Genomic DNA, 15,198 nt, shown 5'->3' with positions numbered 1-15,198 from the left:
AGACACTCGTTTTCGACAAAGCTCTAACGTCTCCTACATGGTCTAGTGGTTAGGATTCCTGGCTTTCACCCAGGCGGCCCGGGTTCGATTCCCGGTGTAGGAACATGTTAGCATTGGTGGTTCAGTGGTAGAATCCTCGCCTGCCACGCGGGGGGCCCGGGTTCGATTCCCGGCCAATGCAAACCTTTTGTCATTTTGTAAAAATTAAATAAAAAGCAGAATATTCGACACTGTTTTGAAGATTGAATGTAACAAGTTTTTGGGAAAATGTCAATATGTTTTCAAGCAAGGGTTTCGTAATGTCAATGGTGTGGTTATGTCAATGGTGTGAACTTCCACTATGTTTTCTGATATGACGTGTTTGACTATAACATTATATGTCTGTAAACAAAGCTACAGTTACAGAATGTGTAAAACACGAACGAAACAAATTTATTTGTTCCTTTTCATTGGGACAAATATAAAATTTTACTCCGACATTTTCGACAATTAGAGCGAAAAGATTGCATTGGCCGGGAATCGAACCCGGGCCCCCCGCGTGGCAGGCGAGGATTCTACCACTGAACCACCAATGCTAACACGTTCCTACACCGGGAATCGAACCCGGGCCGCCTGGGTGAAAGCCAGGAATCCTAACCACTAGACCATGTAGGAGACGACCTCAAAACGACAAAAACATAACTAGATACTGGCGTGCCGTTTTAACAAACTACTTATCGATTATAAATATAAATAAGGGCCCAAGGGAAAACATAAGTTTCAAGCATACGAGTAGAGTGGTCGTCGAAATTGACTGACGGCTACATCGGCCGGTTTAAGCTATGTCATTTGACAATTCACGGTTAACATTATTCAAACCCAACTCGGTGTCGCAAGAGAAACGAAACGATCTACGCGAAACGCTCTATGTGTGGAGTGGAGCCCTGAAACAAATTCAGTTTATGGTGAGATTAAACGTACGCGTTATAAATTGAATGTATTCTTAACATTTACCGCCGTGGGCCTATGATTTATTAATTGTCCGCATAAACGTGTGCTTTATTTAAATCAAATAATTACAAAGCATAAAAAATGGTCTGCCCCACCTGGCTTAATCAATCTCTCTGTTTCATTAAACGCCTATCTAAACCAACGTTGGTATAAACAAAGACTTTAAAGTTAAACCAACGCGGCTACAATAACTTGGGTCTGAACCAACGTGGTCTGAACATTGCTGAATCAACACCAAAATTTCGTGAAAAGCATACTGGATGCGGTGACAGCGCAGAGTTGCGGGTACCGACTTGCAAAAACATTTCCTTGAAAACGATCGTTCCAGAGGCAATATTAACCCATGTTCATGCGACAATTATTCCCAGTTCGTACTTCTTATACGCCAGTATGTACCGCAAGTTAATATTGATTGTCGTTATTACTCTTCTGGTGTCGGACACCAATGGTCAATGGTTTTGGAGGCGACGAAGAAACGAAGTAATTCAAAACCTTCGACGCAGGATCAACGGGAGCCCGTAAGTACTTTACTCATTCTCATTAAAACAAATTGATTTACCAAAGCTCAGTCAAGGTATATATTATGTTTTTTGTTCACAGAGATTACAAGCACGGCGACCAACAGCAGCGAGCGGGTAAGAATAGTATTACCATTATATTATATAATGAAAGCCTATCCGACAAAGAAAAACATTTTGTCGTGTTCGACATACACCATAAGTCGCATACATCAGAATAGTTACAATTCCAGTTGGCGAACAAAATGTTCATTAAAACTAAACCATACAGTGAACTAAATATAGATAGCCTATAGTAGGGTGGGAGGAAATGGGACACCTTTTCATTATATTTTCTCGTCCAATTTGGTAGTAAAAAGAAAATAAAAAGAGTTATAAAACCGTATTCTCACGACTCACATGTACCGTTGTTAATCGTTTGAAACACGATCAGGATGTTTAGATAATATGTGTTAAAGATGTCTCATATTCTCCCACCTTACTATACAATATCTTTTTTTACAGAGAATTTTATCGACATGCTGCAAGACACAGAACAGCAGGAGCAAACATAAGTATCAGCTGATTTTTCGCTGACAAATAAAATCAATTAAAGCAATATATTTTGTGTTTTAATCGTTTGATCTTCTGGCGTACAAGTTATATAGTGTAGCATTCAGGATAATGATCAAGCCTTATAGAGTGCTGGTAAATTCGATTCGTGTATTACTCGTTAATGTACAAAATACACCAGTGCGTTTAAAGTCGTGGGCATGTTTACCATGTAATATATAGTAGGATGGGGGAGACAGGACAACTTCATCACATAATATCCAAATATCATGGCGGTCTATGGGAGTCGTGAGGATACGGTTTTATAATTCTTTGACTGTTTTTTGTTTACTACCAAATGGGACGAGAAAACAGAATATGTGTCCCATCTTACTTTAGAAAGTAGCTCCTGCCGCATAATCAACATCACCACTATTAGCGTTCTTATTATATCGCGTGTACGTAATAGGGGCAAAATGGATGCTGGGGTGATGAGCCAAGACCGGCTTAAATCTCGGATTTTCAATAATGACCTCATGTAGCCCCACATGCAATGGAATGGAAGGGTAAACACTTCCTATGCCACCCCGTGAAAAACCCGTGAAAAGTTTATTTTGTTTCTTTGCTAACGTCACTGTAACTAAGTTTACAAAATAAGCAGACTTAGAACTAGACGGTTACGGTAAAACGGCGGTTAATATAAAACCCAGAGAAATAAATAAATACTAAACCTTTTGAATAAAAGCTTGACCGTTACAGCAAACAACAGACATTTTAATAACAGTTACAACATGCGTGTATAGAGTGCTGCTGTGTTTGCATTGATTCGCCTGTATCAATAAGAATCCTACCATAGGCTACACGTTTTCGTGGTGTTCGCTCTGTTTTTCGCGTGACTGAAGAGATCTTTTAGATTTTTAAAGGAGGTTTTTCAGATTAAACTGTTTCCGTGGCGTGCGTGTCTTATTAAAGGTATAATGCTCGAGGCTCGACAACACCACGATTGCTGGTGTATGTGCTGTCGTTAGGCAAGATACTTTTAACTGCAGTTGGTCCAACACACTCGTACCTAATGGGTTGTCCAAGGTTTCAGTCATGTTAAAAAAAACTGAAAAGCCCACGACTGTCATTGCCTCACCACGCGAGGATAAACAAGTTTCATTCATTTGAACAAACCTTTGGGATTTGCAACAGGTTCATAGAACGTTTTGATCTTCTTAGCAATTTATCAGACAGGGGCTCGAATGCTTCCTTTATGAGGAAATTTGTCTGCCGCTCACGTTTCAACGCGTACCCGTTTAAACTACGTACGGGGAAGAAGACAAAGCCGCATCGGAGCAATAACACGTTGCAATCTATATACTGCGCACGAATTCGCGTACACATATTCACTAGTAGATTCATAAACAAACAAATAAAAGTTTGAAAGAGTAGGTTTTGAACTATAGTACGCGCTCATCCTTGTATAATACGAAAATTCCGGCATACAATCGGTGTTCCCTGGCAAGCCCTTCCATAATAAGTGCCAAATTAAGCAGAGTTGAAAAAGAAAATACCTCAACAGTAAATTATATCTTATGCGGAAAGTATTTTTAGGCCACTAGTTCATATCATACGTAGTAGGATGGAGTAAGACGGGACACCTTCAGCACGTAACATCCAAATACTCTGATCGTATTATAAACAATTAACAACGGTCTATGGGAGTCGTGAAGATACGATTTTATAATTCTTTGGACGTTCATTATTTACTACTAAATGGGACGAGAAAATACCGTAAAAGGTGTCCCATCTTTCCCTTTTTACTATATGTGTGTATATGCATGTGTGTCTGCTGCGTCCAAGATATTTACACATGACCTTTAGCTATTCTACGAAATAAATTAAATAATCTGTGCAAGTACTTAAACTAATTAAGACGACGAGCTTACCTTAAAAAGATTCACATGCAAAACAACATTAATTCACACCTGTCTTAACGGTCACGCAGGCTTAACGGTCACGTATCTCAATTTAACTGACAGTTCAATCAAGGTAGAACTGATTCAAAAGAACCGAGATGCCTTTATAGTGTGATTTATTGTATAGTGCACTCATACTACATTAATCCTAGCCTGCACGTTCATGACTGAATGCAGAGACAGCACGGTAACGAACGTCTCAGAATAAAATCACTCAAACTTGATTATTGGCATTTAAATTTGGATAAATGCCGATGACATATCAAAATCATGTTGCCAGGGCGTGTCGAACTTTTACGACACGCAAATATATCCTCAATGCTGCATTCGCGATACTTTATCACCTTAAATCAACAAAATAGCTATATCACTATATTTGTTACACTTTTACGCAAAAAATTATAAACAGAAAAAATAAAACATAAATTTGTGTCAAGTATATAAGATGAAACGGAACGAACGATTTTTTGTTTCGAAAATAACGATAAAACATGCACTTATTGGAATGATATCTCTATGCATTTATTCATCCATTAATTATCTTAGAGTCTGTATCATTTAGATTGCTAATAAATAGCAATAATTTGTTTACATGTAAAGTATATCACACACACACCTTATTCAGTACAGTTAGATTTCTACCACATGTTTAATGAATCTATATGGTTGAGTTTCAAAGTCGTCTGCATTTTTCACATATAGAATCTAATGGAATCTGATACGAAAAAAGGACAAGAGCAAAATCTAGTTGGGCAAGACAGAAGTATACAACAATCCATACCCAATCATTAGCGCCCCCTGCCGACAGTTTAATTACATCATTTTCATGCGTCTTTTTTAAAGGCGCATGTTGCAAAAAACTACTAAATCCCGAAATTAAATCTCGGGTCTCATTGCATTTTAGAATAAATATCAATGAGACAAGATAACCCTATTAAAGGAATTTTTAAAAAATCAAAAACCACTCAAATAAGTTATGTTTTAGCAACAACAACAATTAGACGCTTAGGAAAATTTTAAACAGGTTGTTATGCCTATGAACAAGTCGATGTAAATGATTGTGTTGTCGAAAAACGACGTTTTAAACCTCATGACATTAAATAATTATTAAACAAGTTTGGAAACTCAGTCGTGATGGCGCGCGCAGGTTACACTCCTCATAAGGTAGGTTGGGGTGATATGGTACATGTTTTCATTCACTTTTAATGTCCCATTTGGTAGTAAATAAAGATCATTCAAAGAATTATATAACCATTTTTCTACCAGATTGGTATTAATTGTACACAACACGATTGGGAAATTCTTATGTGCTAACAGTGTCCCATCTTGCACGACAAATCTGTGTATTGTAACTGTGCTAAAGTGCCCCAGTTGTCTCGCCTCGCGAAAACAAAAACGTAATGTTGCAGACTACAAATTTGTTTACATCATACCCTAAACGTTAGGACACAATTATTTGATTGAACACAACTCATACCAGTAGACAAGAAGCATTCGTTATAGCGTCCACTTACATATCATGAAAAATGAATCTGTTTCGTCTACCTATACGTTCGTGATATTCTTCTTCATACTGCCGTGTATGGACAAATTGCTGTACCTTAACCATCACGTATATTTAAGCAACTGTCATTCAAAACAAGGTATCCAGACTGCTTTAAAGCCAAGAGACACGTTTTGCGTCAAGAAAACGCTTTATTGGATCCTGATCAAGATACATTGATCCATCTTAGCCTGCACGTTATATGACTTAACTAAAACATGGCTTTGCTCCAATATTGTCTGCGAGTTACATCACGCAGACCGGTGTATTGGCATTAAAGTTGGGACATATTCCGTAAAAATATCCAAATCATGGTTGCAGTGCACGGAAAACTCTTGGTTTGTTATTAAAATAACTTTGTGCTGGCATCAACCTAATTCATCACCTATACGCAACGATAACGTTTGTTACGCCATTGCCAAATGCTCCAGACACTGTTAAACTTATAAAAGCGATGTGTTTTCCGAGAATACTAAACAGTTATACGTGAGTTGTAACTACGTTTTAAAGACGATCAAACTTTACAGAAAATGAAGTTTCTCTGCTTTCTTGCTGTCGTGTCGGTGGTAGTTTATGTCACAGATGGTAAACGTTTTTTTATTTTATTTTACAATTAAATAGGTACTTAAACCCAATATGGATAGTGCGGTTAATTTTATTCGGATTAAAAAACGATCAAATGCGCTCTTACAAAAACAAAAAAAATGTTTATCGTTTCTTAATATAGTGGGTGGGTGGAGATAGGACACATTTTCATTTTATTTTCTCGTCCCATTTGGTAGTAAACAAAGAACATTAAAAGAATTATAAAACCGTATCCCCATGACTCCCATGTACCGTTGTTATTTGTTTAAAACAAGATCAGTATATTTGGATATTATGTGCTAAAGGTGTCCCATCTTCCCCGACCCATTACATCCATTATACGACACTTTTATTTCTACAGGACTTTACTGCTGGAAGTGTGAGAATGCAAGAAGCAATGACGATTGTAAGCAAACCGGACGTTCAGTAAGGTGTAACCGAAACCAGGTAATTTATGTTATATTTATTGTATAGTTCTTGCCTTATCGGCAACTATGCATTTAAAATACAACTATTGTCACCGTGTGTATGTAACCGTGTTTTTAATATCTGATTACATTTTACAGAAATCCTGCCAAACTCACGTACGAACCGACCCGCTCGGAATACGAATCACAAAAGAATGTAAACAGACGCACGCTTGTGGGAACAACTATATACAAGTATGTTTGATAATATATAACACTAAATGCAAATGGATAATTTATACGCCGTACATCCTATATAGTTTTACAGAGATATGTTGGGTACATCAGACACGTTGAAAACCGATTACTTATTAGGGCGGCAAAACGAGATGCAGTTTACTATTAAATGTCATTGTTTGAAATAATTAATATGACCGATGTTTTTGCGACAGAAAAAAATAAATAAATGTGTATATGTTATGTAAATAATGTAAATTTCAACGGCTCTCTTATGGTATCAAAAAAACTTAGTTTATTTCCAACGTTTTGTCTGCTATCCGGCAAGACCTCATCAGGAATGAAACGTCGAAAATAGACTACATTTTTTATACCAGAGAGCCATTGAAAGGTTATTATCACTATGCCTGGTAGTCGAAGTAACAGAATGTCACTTGTGTCACTTATACAGGACAGGATGGGGAAAGGTGGGACACCTTTAGCACATAATATCCGAATATTCTAATCGTGTTTTAAACAATTAACAACGGTCTATGAAATTCGTGAGGATAGGGTTTTATAATTCGTTGATTGTCCTTCGTTTACTACTAAATGGGACGAGATATTAAAAGGAAAAGTGTCTCATCTTCCCCCACCCTACTATATGTATTCTCTATAGAATCCAAGGTCAGCATGGTACCCGAGTCAATGCAACGATAATGTACAAGGATCCGTATGTCGATGCTGCTGTGATTTCAACAACTGTAACTTTGATACGTTGGATTGCCCAGGTATAATTAGTTTATTATGTAAAGCAGTTTTAACTATGTAAATTAAATGGCGACACTGTGATTCATTCTCGCACTGCGTGGGAAACGATAGTAATTATAACACGATTGGCTTGCGTATCATACTACTCGTATGTTATTTTGTAGATTATTATTTTATAGGAACTACTTGATCAAACGCGTCATTACTTGAATAATTGCTGTCATATTTATACAAGCTGTTACAATTACACTCCGAGATATAAGACTCACATGTTGTATAAAGAATCACTTCATAACTCAACTTTACAAACTAAAGTCCAAAACGGTGAATCGTATTATGTAAAGATGGATGACACGTAGTTTTTATTTAGTACGTCCAACAACTACTCAACAACCAACAACAACAACTACAACACCAGCGCCAACAACAACAACTACAACAACACCAGCGCCTACAACAACAACTACAACAACACCAGCGCCTACAACAACAACTACAACAACACCAGCGCCAACAACTACAACCCAGCCAAGGACGGAATTTGACAACGGAAACCGACCTCCAGATTGTAAGAACAATAACGTAAATAAACAGTACTGGAGTCTATATGAAAGTGTCCGGCTTATATACATTCGTGTCTGGTCCAACGACAAGGGACTTTATGCGAATTTACGACACAGTCATTCGTGTAGTGCTCATCTTGTCTAGAAGTTTGAGTCCCCATAAATTAACCAACGTTTCTATGACATTAAAAAAAATATCAAAACATTTTGGAACGTGTTCTGTTCCGTAGTGTTTTCCACAATTTAATAACATTTAACGACAAAGCAAACTACTATTTTTCTTCTAAAGTAGGGCTGGGGAAAATAGAATACCTTTTTTTTTATTTTCTTGTCAAAATCGGTAGTAAACAAAGAACTTTCCAAGAATTATAAAACCGTATCATCACGACTCTCATATGCCGGTGTTATAGTTGTTTAAAACACAATCAGGATGTTTGGATATTATGTGTTAAAGGTGTTCCGTCTTTTCCTACCCTACCATGTCTTAAAAATGTTAAAACACGTTGCCTTTCAGCTCCATGTGAGATAATTGACCTCAGGAATGGAAGCGTGTCGTGCACCAATGACAACAAGGACGGTTCTATTTGTACATTTTCATGCGATGCTGCCAACAGTTTTGACCTCTATCCTTCAAATGGAATCAGTTCAACTTGCGAGAGGACTTCGTGGGTTGAACCTCCACCATGCTGCAACCGTAAGATGATGCTATGGTTAATGACACAACCTTAAATATAATGACCTAATACAAGGCGACCGTCACCGCAGCTTTTTAATAAAGTGCACCTGTCTCTAGCCTAGACATTCAAGGCTTGGCGCTGCTATACTTTTTTATACACACAAAACAGGAATTGATCTAACCATTACTGGCTGTTTGAAGTGTTAATCATACTTTAAAAAGAAAATAAAACTAAAAAAACTCAACCTAAAGCCGAATTACTTTTACCAAATATTGATCGAATGTTTACAAATAACTAAACTAAATTAAGTCCCTGTGTACAAGGATATTAAACTTGCCCAAAGTTAAATACGCTGACCGGTTGTCGATTAAGAGCAATTATTTTTTCTACGCAGGCCAGTGTCCTCCTTATGCCAAGATAGATGCTGTTGTGATCCTAGATTCCTCGAGTTCCATTACTAAACCTAACTGGAATACATTGGTGGCTTTCGTTCAAAGAGTTATCCGGTAAAGTTATTGAATTACAAATTGCATTGGAATAATCGGTTTTAAACATCAACTGTGCATTTTAGCGATATAACACTTGGAGCCGAAAGCGCACGGATCGGTGTCTTTCGATACAACAGACAAATAGACACAGTGAACCAAATTCTTATGAGTGATTTCCCGAACGATAAAGCTGGTCTTCAAGAAGCAATTGCAAACATTCCTTATAATGGCTTTGGTAAGAAAAACTTTTAAACAGATTTTAAATTATGAAAATGTTTCTTTGTGATAATCACGTTCATTTTTCAAGGTACATTCACCGGCCAGGCATTGACACATGCAAGTGACGTCATGTTGGCACCGGGTAATGGAAACAGACCGGACGTTCCAGATGTTGTGTTCACTATAACTGATGGTCGATCCCAAGACGACGTTGTAGGACCATCTAACTTACTACGAGCCAACGGGGCACAGGTATAAAAACTACTTTATTGGGAATGAAATGTGAAAAGGCATGCGTTTTGCAAACAAATGCATCAACAATTTTTTTTGTTTCTGATAAGAGCTTTTTAGTGGACCATTTAATTGTCTTAAAACTCCGTTTAAACAAGTTGTGACAAAACTCGTACATACTCCACATATGCCTCTTATTTACAGACGTACGTTGTTGGTATTGACCCTGGATTGCCAGGAATGGAATTGAGAATGGATCATCTAATCGAAATTGCTGGAAACGAATCCAATGTTTTCCTTATAGAAGGTTTCGAAGGTTTGACAGACGATTTCGGAGTTTTACTGGCACAAAGATTCTGTCCACCACCTTGCGACACAGGTATTGTAATATGACTCTAGTTGTAATTAAATGACTATAGAGAACGTAATAATATACAACACAGAGAGCAATATGAAACAACCCCTACTATTTTAGACCGAACGATTCCTGCGACAACAACTCCTGCAGTGACTGTACCAACACCTGCACCAACAACGACGACCGAAGCGCCACCGACTACAACAACTACAACACCAGAACCAACTACAACAACTCGTATGTTACATTTGTGATAAAAGAATCCATCTGGATAGCTTTCTAATGCGAATAGTAAAAGTCATAACAAGATCATTTCCACAGCTGCCCCAACATGTGAGAAACTTAACCTCAGGAATGGAAGTGTGTTGTGCACCAATGACAACAGGGACGGTTCTATTTGTACATTTTCATGCGATGCTGCCAACAGTTTCGATCTCTATCCTTCAAATGGAATCAGTTCAACTTGCGAGAGGACTTCGTGGGTTGAACCTCCACCATGCTGCAACCGTAAGATGGCGCTACAGCCCATAACATAACCTTTATTTAATGACTTAATACAAGGCAAGTTATTCAATACACTCGCGAAACTGTCTAACACATATTTAAAGTCAAGCAACACTTAAATGTTGGTCAAATTTCTACCAAGAATTACGCAGTCTTTTCTTGTCTAATATCAAGCAAACTTGCAAACAGTTAAATTCGTTGACCGTTCTCCATTTAGAGTTAAAAAAACTACATCAGTGTCGTATTTCTACGCAGGCCAGTGTCCTCCTTATGCCAAGATAGATGCTGTTGTGATCTTAGATTCCTCGAGTTCCATTACTAGACCTAACTGGAATACATTGGTGGCTTTCGTTCAAAGAGTTATCCGGTAAAGTTATTGAATTACAAATTGCATTGGAATATTCGGTTTTAAACATCAACTGTGCTTTTCAGCGATATAACACTTGGAGCCGAAAGCGCACGGATCGGTGTTTTTCGATACAACAGACATGTAGACACAGTGAGCCAAATTCTTATGAGTGATTTCCCGAACGATAAAGCTGGTCTTCAAGAAGCAATTGCTAACATTCCTTATAATGGCTTTGGTAAGAAAATCTTTCAAACAGATTTTGAATTATGAAAATGTTTCCTTGTGATAATCACGTTCATTTTTTCAAGGTACATTCACCGGCCAGGCATTGACATATGCGAACGACGTCATGTTGGCACCGGGTAATGGAAACAGACCGGACGTTCCAGATGTTGTGTTCACTATAACTGATGGTCGATCCCAAGACGACGTTGTGGGACCATCTAACTTACTACGAGCCAACGGGGCACAGGTATAAAAACTACTTTATTGGGAATGAAATGTGAAAAGGCATAATCGTTGCACACAAATGCATCAACAATTTTTTTTGTTTTTTGATAAGAGCTTTTTAGTGGACCATTTAATTGTCTTAAAACTCCGTTTAAACAAGTTGTCACAAAACTCGTACAAACTCCTCATATGCCTCTTGTTTACAGACGTACGTTGTTGGTATTGACCCTGGATTGCCAGGAATGGAATTGAGAATGGATCATCTAATCGAAATTGCTGGAAACGAATCCAATGTTTTCCTTATAGAAGGTTTCGAAGGTTTGACAGAAGATTTCGGAGTTTTACTGGCACAAAGATTCTGTCCACCACCTTGCGACACAGGTATTGTAATGACTCTAGTTGTAATTAAATGACTATAGAGAACGTGTTAATATACAACACAGAGAGCAATATGAAACAACCCCTACTATTTTAGACCGAACGATTCCTGCGGCAACAACTCCTGCAGTGACTGTACCAACATCTGCACCAACAACGACGACCGAAGCGCCACCGACTACAACAACTACAACACCAGAACCAACTACAACAACTCGTATGTTACATTTGTGATAAAAGAATTCATCTGGATAGCTTTCTAATGCGAATAGTAAAAGTCATAACAAGATCATTTCCACAGCTGCCCCAACATGTGAGAAACTTAACCTCAGGAATGGAAGTGTGTCGTGCACCAATGACAACAGGGACGGATCTATTTGTACATTTTCATGCGATGCTGCCAACAGTTTCGATCTCTATCCTTCAAATGGAATCAGTTCAACTTGCGAGAGGACTTCGTGGGTTGAACCTCCACCATGCTGCAACCGTAAGATGGCGCTACAGCCCATAACATAACCTTTATTTAATGACTTAATACAAGGCAAGTTATTCAATACACTCGCGAAACTGTCTAACACATATTTAAAGTCAAGCAACGCCTAAATGTTGGTCAAATTTCTACCAAGAATTAAGTAGTCTTTTCTTGTCTAATACCAAGCAAACTTGCAAACAGTTAAATTCGTTGACCGTTCTCCATTTAGAGTTAAAAAAAACTACATCAGTGTCGTATTTCTACGCAGGCCAGTGTCCTCCTTATGCCAAGATAGATGCTGTTGTGATATTAGATTCCTCGAGTTCCATTACTAGACCTAACTGGGATACATTGGTGGCTTTCGTTCAAAGAGTTATCCGGTAAAGTTATTGAATTACAAATTGCATTGGAATAATCGGTTTTAAACATCAACTGTGCTTTTTAGCGATATAACACTTGGAGCCGAAAGCGCACGGATCGGTGTCTTCCGATACAACAGACAAATCGACACAGTCAACCAAATTCTTATGAGTGATTTCCCGAACGATAAAGCTGGTCTTCAAGAAGCAATTGCTAACATTCCTTATAATGGCTTTGGTAAGAAAAACTTTCAAACAGATTTTAAATTATGAAAATGTTTCTTTGTGATAATCACGTTCAATTTTTCAAGGTACATTCACCGGCCAGGCATTGACACATGCAAGTGACGTCATGTTGGCACCGGGTAATGGAAACAGACCGGACGTTCCAGATGTTGTGTTCACTATAACTGATGGTCGATCCCAAGACGACGTTGTAGCTCCATCTAACTTACTACGAGCCAACGGGGCACAGGTACAAAAACTACTTTATTGGAAATGAAATGTGAAAAGGCATGCGCGTTGCAAACAAATGCATCAAAAATTTTTTTGTTTTTTGATAAGAGCTTTTTAGTGGAGCACTTAATTGTCTTAAAACTCCGTTTAAACAAGTTGTCACCAAACTCGTACATACTCAATATAAGCCTCTTGTTTACAGACGTACGTTGTTGGTATTGACCCTGGATTGCCAGGAATGGAATTGAGAATGGATCATCTAATCGAAATCGCTGGAAACGAATCCAATGTTTTCCTTATAGAAGGTTTCGAAGGTTTGACAGACGATTTCGGAGTTTTACTGGCAAAAAGATTCTGTCCACCACCTTGCGACACAGGTATTGTAATATAACTCTAGTTGTAATTAAATAACTATAGAGAACGTGTTAATATACAACATAGAGAGCAATATGAAACAACCCCTACTATTTTAGACCGAACGATTCCCGCGACAACAACTCCTGCAGTGACTGTACCAACACCTGCACCAACAACGACGACCGAAGCGCCACCGACTACAACAACTACAACTACAACAACCACAACACCAGAACCAACTACAACAACTCGTATGTTACATTTGTGATAAAAGAACCCACCTAGATGGCTTTCTAATGCGAATGGTAAAAGTCATAACAAGATCATTTCCACAGCTGTCCCAACATGTGAGAAACTAAACCTTAGGAATGGAAGCGTGTCGTGCACCAATGACAACAAGGACGGTTCTATTTGTACATTTTCATGCGATGCTGCCAACAGTTTCGATCTCTATCCTTCAAATGGAATCAGTTCAACTTGCGAAAGGACTTCGTGGGATGAACCTCCACCATGCTGCAACCGTAAGATGGCGCTATAGCTAATAACATAACCCAAGTATAATCACCTAATGCAAGGCGAATTATTCAATACATTCGCGAAACAAACTAGCACATATTCAAAGCCAAGCCATACGTAAATGTTGGTCGAATTTCCATCAACAGTTAAGTAGTCCTCACTCGTCTAACGTAAAGAAAACTTGGACCGTTTCTTAATCCAGAGTTGAATGAAAATTACATCTGTATTGTATTTCTACGCAGGCCAGTGTCCCCCTTATGCCAAGATAGATGCTGTTGTGATCCTAGATTCCTCGAGTTCCATTACTAGACCTAACTGGAATACACTGGTGGCTTTCGTTCAAAGAGTTATCCGGTAAAGTTATTGAAATACAAATTGCATTGGAATATTTGGTTTTAAACATCAACTGTGCTTTTCAGCGATATAACACTTGGAGCCGAAAGCGCACGGATCGGTGTCTTTCGATACAACAGACAAGTAGACACAGTGAGCCAAATTCTTATGAGTGATTTCCCGAACGATAAAGCTGGTCTTCAAGAAGCAATTGCTAACATTCCTTATAATGGCTTTGGTAAGAAAATCTTTCAAACAAATTTTAAATTATGAAAATGTTTCCTTGTGATAATCACGTTCATTTTTTCAAGGTACATTCACCGGCCAGGCGTTGACATATGCAAGTGACGTCATGTTGGCACCGGGTAATGGAAACAGACCGGACGTTCCAGATGTTGTGTTCACTATAACTGATGGTCGATCCCAAGACGACGTTGTAGCTCCATCTAACTTACTACGAGCCAACGGGGCACAGGTATAAAAACTACTTTATTGGAAATGGAATATGAAAAGTCCTGCGCGTTGCAAACAAATACTCCAACAAACTATTGTATCTGATAAGGGCCGCTCTGTGGCTCTTTGAATTACTTCAAAAACTACATTTTCACAAGTTGTCACAAAATTCGTACATACTCAATATAAGCCTCTTGTTTACAGACTTACGTTGTTGGCATTGACCCTGGATTGCCAGGAATGGAATTGAGAATGGATCATCTAATCGAAATTGCTGGAAACGAATCCAATGTTTTCCTTATAGAAGGTTTCGAAGGTTTGACAGACGATTTCGGAGTTTTACTGGCACAAAGATTCTGTCCACCACCTTGCGACACAGGTATTGTAATATTACTCTAGTTGTAATTAAATGACTATAGAGAACGTGTTAATATACAACACAGAGAGCAATATGAAACAACCCCTACTATTTTAGACCGAACGATTCCTGCGGCAACAACTCCTGCAGTGACT

General features: G+C 38.3%; 1 long non-coding RNA gene and 2 other non-coding genes across 3 annotated transcripts; 2 read left to right on the top strand and 1 right to left on the bottom strand.

The window, feature by feature from the left end:
- The first annotated feature begins 31 nt into the window (after positions 1–31).
- Positions 32–103, top strand: Trnae-uuc (transfer RNA glutamic acid (anticodon UUC)). The gene has a single exon. It is a non-coding gene; the product is annotated as a tRNA-Glu (tRNA).
- Positions 104–582: 479 nt separating this feature from the next.
- On the bottom strand, positions 583–654 carry Trnae-uuc (transfer RNA glutamic acid (anticodon UUC)). The gene has a single exon. It is a non-coding gene; the product is annotated as a tRNA-Glu (tRNA).
- A 561-nt stretch (positions 655–1,215) lies between these two features.
- Positions 1,216–2,108, top strand: LOC149725261 (uncharacterized). The gene is made up of 3 exons (XR_016386491.1): positions 1,216–1,508; positions 1,591–1,625; positions 2,013–2,108. It is a non-coding gene; the product is annotated as an uncharacterized LOC149725261 (long non-coding RNA).
- Positions 2,109–15,198: the final 13,090 nt, after the last annotated feature.

This window comes from Ciona robusta, chromosome 14, assembly GCF_009617815.1.
Source record: "Ciona robusta chromosome 14, ASM961781v2".
NCBI classification, from domain to species: domain Eukaryota; kingdom Metazoa; phylum Chordata; class Ascidiacea; order Phlebobranchia; family Cionidae; genus Ciona; species Ciona robusta.
The sequence above is the reverse complement of the archived record's forward strand: the minus strand, read 5'-3'. Positions and strand labels throughout refer to the sequence as shown.